This window comes from Giraffa tippelskirchi, chromosome 3 (assembly GCF_054371585.1).
Source record: "Giraffa tippelskirchi isolate mGirTip1 chromosome 3, T2T-mGirTip1v1.2.pri, whole genome shotgun sequence".
In the NCBI taxonomy this organism is placed as follows: domain Eukaryota; kingdom Metazoa; phylum Chordata; class Mammalia; order Artiodactyla; family Giraffidae; genus Giraffa; species Giraffa tippelskirchi.
In genome coordinates, this window is record NC_137277.1 from 1,648,233 (window position 1) to 1,654,689 (window position 6,457).

General features: G+C 48.0%; 1 long non-coding RNA gene across 1 annotated transcript; it reads left to right on the forward strand.

The window, feature by feature from the left end:
• On the forward strand, window positions 1-2,167 carry LOC145542297 (uncharacterized). The gene is made up of 2 exons (XR_014079753.1): window positions 1-125; window positions 977-2,167. It is a non-coding gene; the product is annotated as an uncharacterized LOC145542297 (long non-coding RNA).
• Window positions 2,168-6,457: the final 4,290 nt, after the last annotated feature.

Here is a 6,457-nt window from a genome sequence, read left to right on the forward strand (position 1 = left end):
GGATCTTCCCGACCCAGGGATTGAACTCGTATTTCTTGCATATCCTGCATTGGCGGGTGGATTCTTTACCAATGAGCCACCCAGGAAGACAGAGTTATCACATGACCCAGCAATTCCACCCCTAGGTATGTACCCCAGAGAAGTGTGAACACGTCCATAAAAAATGGGTAAATGAGCAGCTTTATTTATAATAGAGGAAAATTGAGAACCCCAACGTCCAACCACTGACATGTGGATAAAATGGGGAATATTCATACAATAGAATATTATTCAATAAAATGAATAAAGTACTGACATGCGTTACAACATTGATGAACCTTGAAAACATGACGTTAAGTTAAAGAAGCTGGCTGTATCTTTACAATCATGTTATATGATTTCATAAATATGAAATATCCCAAACAGGCAAATCTATAGATAGAGAACACATGTTAGTGATGGCCTGGGGCTGTTGGGATGGGGGGTGGGGTGTGACTCTCTTTGGGGTCTGATGGTCTTGTCCTCAAATTAGAGGTTCCTATTGGTCCAGTGGTTAGGACTCTATTCTTTCACTGCTATGGACTCAGGGCTCAATCCCTGGTCAGGGAACTAAAATCCCACATGGCAAAAAAAAAAAATTAAAGTCTTAGTTCAGCTATACTTCATTAAAAATAAAAACATTAAAAAATAATAATAAAATAGATTAACGCATGGCACAGAAAAAAAATCAGGTCTAGATCATAGATATGGTTGCCTAACTGTGAATCGACTAAAAACTGTTGAATTGTGTCTTTAAATCTGTGAATTTTATAGTTCGTGAATTATATACACAGTAAGACTGTTTTTGCAGAAAAGAATTTGAGCCGTCAATCATTCCACACAGTTTGCAACAACAACAAAGAACACTAAAAATAGACACCAAAATGTTAACTTTATTTTGGAGGGATGGTCATCACAAGACATCTTGTCTTCTCCACCCTTTCTAACTTTTCTACAGAGACAGGCAGGATGAAGACATTCTAGGCGAAGGGTACAGCAGGTGCACAGGCCCTGAGGCCTGGGGCTCACCAGGGAGGAGGGGGCGAGGTGTAGGGGAAGAGGATGGAGCAGCAAGACCTCTCTCCCAGAGACAGACAGAGATACACAATAAAGGGCAAGATCTGAATCTTTCAGTCAGGGCGATGGACTTTCCACCCAAGAACCATGGCCCAGTTCATCCATAACCTTGCAGAGAAGGCCCCAGTACCAGTTAAGTCTGCAGCAACTTACTCCAAGCCTCAATCGGCCGCATTTTGGGGCAAAATGCGAAAAAAGATGATCTGTAGTGCTCAGTGGAAAGTGACAGACTTGATCTTTTTGGGCTCCAAAATCACTGCAGATGGTGACTGCAGCCATGAAATTAAAAGACGCTTGCTTCTTGGAAGAAAAGTTGTGACCAACCTAGACAGCATATTAAAGAGCAGAGACAATACTTTGACAGCAAAGGTCCATCTAATCAAAGCTATGGTTTTTCCAGTGGTCATGTATGGATGTGAGAGTTGGACTATAAAGAAAGCTGAGGGCAGAAGAATTGATGCTTTTGAACTGTGGTGTTGGAGAAGACTCTTGAGAGTCCCTTGGACTGCAAGGAGATCCAAACAGTCCATCCTAAAGGAGATCAGTCCTGAATATTCACTGGAAGGACTGATGTTGAAGCTGAAACTCCAATACTTTGGCCACGTGATGCAAAGAACTGATTCATTGGAAAAGACCCTAATGCTGGGAAGGATTGGGGGCAGGAGGAGAAGGGGACGACAGAGGATGAGATGGTTGGATGGTATCACCGACTCAATGGACGTGAGTTTGGGTGGACTCCAGGAGTTGGTGATGGACAGGGAGGCCTGGCGTGCTGTGGTCCAGGGGGTCAAAAGAGCCAGACACGACTGAGCAACTGAACTGAATGGTGCTCAAGCTGCTAGCTTCAGACAGCTCCCAGCTAAGGCAGCTCTGCTGGGTGGTTTGGTGACCGCTGAGCTGTGGATGTGGTTTCATGCTGGCGAGATCATAGCCAAGTGTGGCATCATTGGTTGTGATGTTTGAAGACCAATATGTAACATGTGATTATGTTTGCTTTATTATTCGGGTGTTCTTGGACCATGTGTGAGCAGCCTGGTATTTGAATAAAATAAGACAACAGGTCAAAAAAAAATTGTTCGTTGTGCTAGTCTTTATTTTTTTCAGTTTTTTTCATCATTTTATTTATTCATCAATTTTTGGCTGTGCTGAGTCTTCGTTGCTGAAGGGGCTCCTCTAGAGTTGCGGTGCGCAGGCTTCTCGTGGCGCTTCTCGTTGCGGAGCCTGGGCTCCTGGGCGAGCGGGCTCTGATGGTTTGGGGGCACGGGCTCTAGAGCACGGGCTCCGGAGTTGTGATGCACGGACTTATTGCCCCTTGGCCTGTGGGATCTTCCCGGAGCAGGGTTCAAGCGCACGTCTCCTGCACTGGCAGGCGGGTTCTTTACCACTGAGACACCACTGAGCCCCTCGTTGTGCTATTCTTTTAAATGCTGTGGACATTTGGAAATTGTTCATAGTAGAAGTTAGCAAAAAACAAAGACATCGTAGTCTTGAGCAGGTAGTGCTGTAAGTGTGAAAACCAGCTCAAAGCCGAGCTGGAGGCGTTCGGGGTGGAATTTCGCCAACCCCCTGACATCAAGATGCTTTCCGCCCCGGTCCGGTCCTCACACGGCCAGGTTACCCTGTGTCCCCAAGGGGGTTGCACTTTCCCCACCAGCCTCTGTGCGATTTGTCTCTTTAATGGTCTCTGTTCAATGACACGAGAGGTGCAAACGGCCGAGGCCAGCACAAGACAGGCGCGCTAAATGCTTTCCACCCAAGTTTTGACTCTGAATGATGACTCTTCCAGGGACTCCTCTGCTGCTTCTTTCTTCTGTTTGGTAAGATTCTCTAAGGGCTGAGGACAGGGTGCTTCTGCCGTTGATCAACAAGAACATGGGCTCTGAAGCTTTAAGAAGAACACGGATTCAAACCCAGGCTCCTCTGCCGCATGACTTTAGGCAGACGCCTTGCCTTTCTGGGCGCCTCATCGCAAACACCTGCACAGGGAGTTTGTTTTCACACCTTCAAGGCAGAAACTGCTCAGGGCCAGAGGCAGAAACTGAGGGCGCTATTGGGTCGGCCAAAGTGTTTGTTTGGGTTTTTTCAAGAAGTATCGGAAGAACCCAAACGAACCTTTTGGCCAACCTAATACTACAGTTTTTATCTTTTTTATTTCATCTTTTTAATGTTATTCTTTTCACTCGCTTGAGTTTCTTTGTCTTCCTTTTACCTCTTGGCCTCCTTTCCGCTTCGTTTATGGCAGCAGCTTCCCCCCCCCAGAGAAATCAGAAAGCAACGTGTGAAATCCTCAGTCTGTAACACCACCTTTGTCACCCAAGGCAATACATGAGCTCACCGCCCCGCAATACATGAGCTCACCGCCCCGTCGGGGATACCAGAGGGAGGGGGCGGGGAAGGGAGAGTGGCGTTGGCCACGGTCACCCTCCTAAGAATGGGATTCCTAAGCACAGTCCAAGAATCCAACCTTTTCTTTTTTTGTATTTTAACACTTATTCATGAAAACAAATGATCCTTCAGCTTTATTGAGGTAAATTGACAAGTGAAATTGTATGAAACCAATCTGTTTTGATTTCAGGCATCCAAATAGAACTCTTTGTAACACAGGATCAGTGCCAAGGCTGAACTATGGACCCAAAGAAACCATGTCTACTTGTTCTCAATTATTTTAGGAAAAAGAGGCCTATATTTTCTTCCCCAGAGGGTGGGGAGCAGAGCCTTGTACATGTTTACCATTGTTCCAGGTCTTCGAAGAGAGTCTTGGGGGTAACAATTAGGGGCTTTGCCTAGACAGGGGCTCAAGTGAAGAGACTTTAGATGCAATGGTGCTAACAGGACACGTGCCCGGCCCCCGCGGCCCACCGAGCTCACAGGCGTAAACCCAGGTCGTGTCCGTGACCGACGACCGACAGGGCTCAGCTCGCCTCTGTTTTTACTACGGAAAAGCACAAAGTAGGTATTTTTTTCCGAGTTAGCATTGTGTTCAGGCAGATACTGAACTTTCCTCCCTGGGTGAAGGGTTTAACATTCATTTTTCAAGCATTTTTCATTGAGGCAACATTGATATAGAAAAAAACAGGGTCCCAGGTTGCTCCATCTCATTCTGGCTCTTAGAGCGTGAAAAAGAGGAACCCGAGGAGGTCTTCGTCTGAAACTGGTTCCGTGAGGGGCCCTCCCGGGACCTATCTCAGTAGAGAAGGCCCCCTTGCAAATCTGACTTGCCCAGGTGGATTCACAGGGGTGACAGGAAGCAAAATTAGTTCAGGAAGGCGTTTAAGAACATCACCTCCAAGGGGGAGGGGCAGGAGACAGATGGAGGGGGAGGTCAGTGTTAGCAGATGCAGACTATTGTACATGAATGGGTAAAGAGCAAGGTCCTCCTGTACAGCACAGGGAACTACAGTCAATATCCTGTGATAAACCAGAATGGAAAAGAATGTATATATGTGTATAACTGAATCTCCTTTCTGGACAACAGAAATTAACACAGCATTGTAAATCAGCTATATGTCAATAAAACACAATTAAAAGAGTATCACCTCAAAAGAGAATTAAAGATGTAGACATATCAACGCAAAGATGCAAAACAAAAATTGGGGCAGATACTGTTAACTGTGTAAGTTTGCCTCTGCTTTGTGTCTGGTGACCTACATGGGGTGTGGGGCTGGGCGGGGGGGGTCCTCAGATCCGCCCAGAGGAATGAGAGGTGCTGAGGCTGCCTTAAGGGTGCGGGGAGTGAGGGCACAGGTGTCTCTTCCGGGTGTTTTCAGGGCGCAAGGTGGCTCAGGAGACAGGGTGCTCTGTGCTGTCTGTCTGTCTGTCTCTCATCAATCCTCTCTGTCTTCTCCAGCTCACTCCCGTGAGCTGCCCTGCTTAACCGGACAGCTTGCCTCATGGGAGGGCACCCTGCTGGGCCACCAGGCAGCCAATGGAGGGACCTGTTTTGGCAAGTGACTCCCCCCACCATGCATCCAGACAGTGATCTGGAAAGTGCCCTGTCTTGCTTGCCTTGCACCTCCCGGTGGGGGCGAGGACCACACCTCACGTGTGCAGAACGCGTGTATCCAGAGATACACTGACCTCAGATCCTAGTTCTGGAGCCCGGTCTTGGGACCGCCCTGGACAGCAAGGGTCACGTCACCAAGCCAGTGTCTCTTTTCGTATTTAAGCTGCTCAGTTGCTTCTAAAATAGACCTCAGGTGCTGGATTGGAACATTTTGAATCTGCTTCTGATTCTGGCTCTAACACTGGGGACCAGCTTTAAGGCAGTGAACAAACCAACCCCTCTTAGGGTCCCTGTTTGCTCCCCTGGAACAGAGCAGGTCCCAGGAGACAGACCCTCAAGGTCCCAAGATGGGACGGATGTGCTCTGCGTGCAGTTGTTGTACGTAGTGGCTTCATGGCTTGGGCACTGAAAAAAGGCGCCATCTCTATTACCAGGACCTGGAAGCCTGCACTGTGCTCAGCCGCTCCGTCGTGTCCGACTCTTTGCGACCCCATGGACAGCAGCCCACCAAGCTCCTCCGTCCGTGGGATTCTCCAGGCAAGGATACTGGAGTGGACTGCCATTTCTTTCTCCGGAGGATCTTCCTGGACCATGGATGGAACCCACCTCTCCTACACTGGCAAGTTTGAAGGATTAGGACTTGGGTATCTCTTTATTTTCTTGGGCTCCAGAATCACTGCAGATGGTGACTGCAGCCATGAAATTAAAAGACGCTTGCTCCTTGGAAGAAAAGCTATGACCAACCTAGACAGCATATTCAAAAGCAGAGACATTACTTTGCCAACCAAGGTCCGTCCAGTCAAAGCTATGGTTTTTCTAGTAGTCCTGTATGGATGTGAGAGTTGGACTATAAAGAAAGCTGAGCGCCAAAGAACTGATGCTTTTGAGCTGTGGTGTTGGAGAAGACTCTTGAGAGTCCCTTGAACAGCAAGGAGATCCAACCAGTCCATCCTAAAGGAATTCAGTCCTGAATATTCATTGGAAGGACTGACGCTGAAGCTGAAACTCCAATACTTTGGCCACCTGGTGCGAAGAACTGACTCACTGGAAAAGACCCTGATGCTGAAGCTTTGGGAGTCGGTGATGGCCAGGGAGGCCTGGTGTGCTAAAGTCCCTGGGGTTATAAAGAGTCTGACATGACTGAGCGACTGAACTGAACTGATGTCTGTGGGGTGGGGGCGAGTGGGGAGTAGAAAGGATGTTCTCGTTGACCATGATCTTCTGCCTCTGCTGCCCACGTGGAGACATGTCCTCATCCCCTTCAAACTTCCCTAACGGCGAACACGTTAGCTTTCCCACCCAGCGCAGCCCCGTCCTCCCCTCTGACTTCGGTTTCTGCTGACGGATGCATCATTTTCT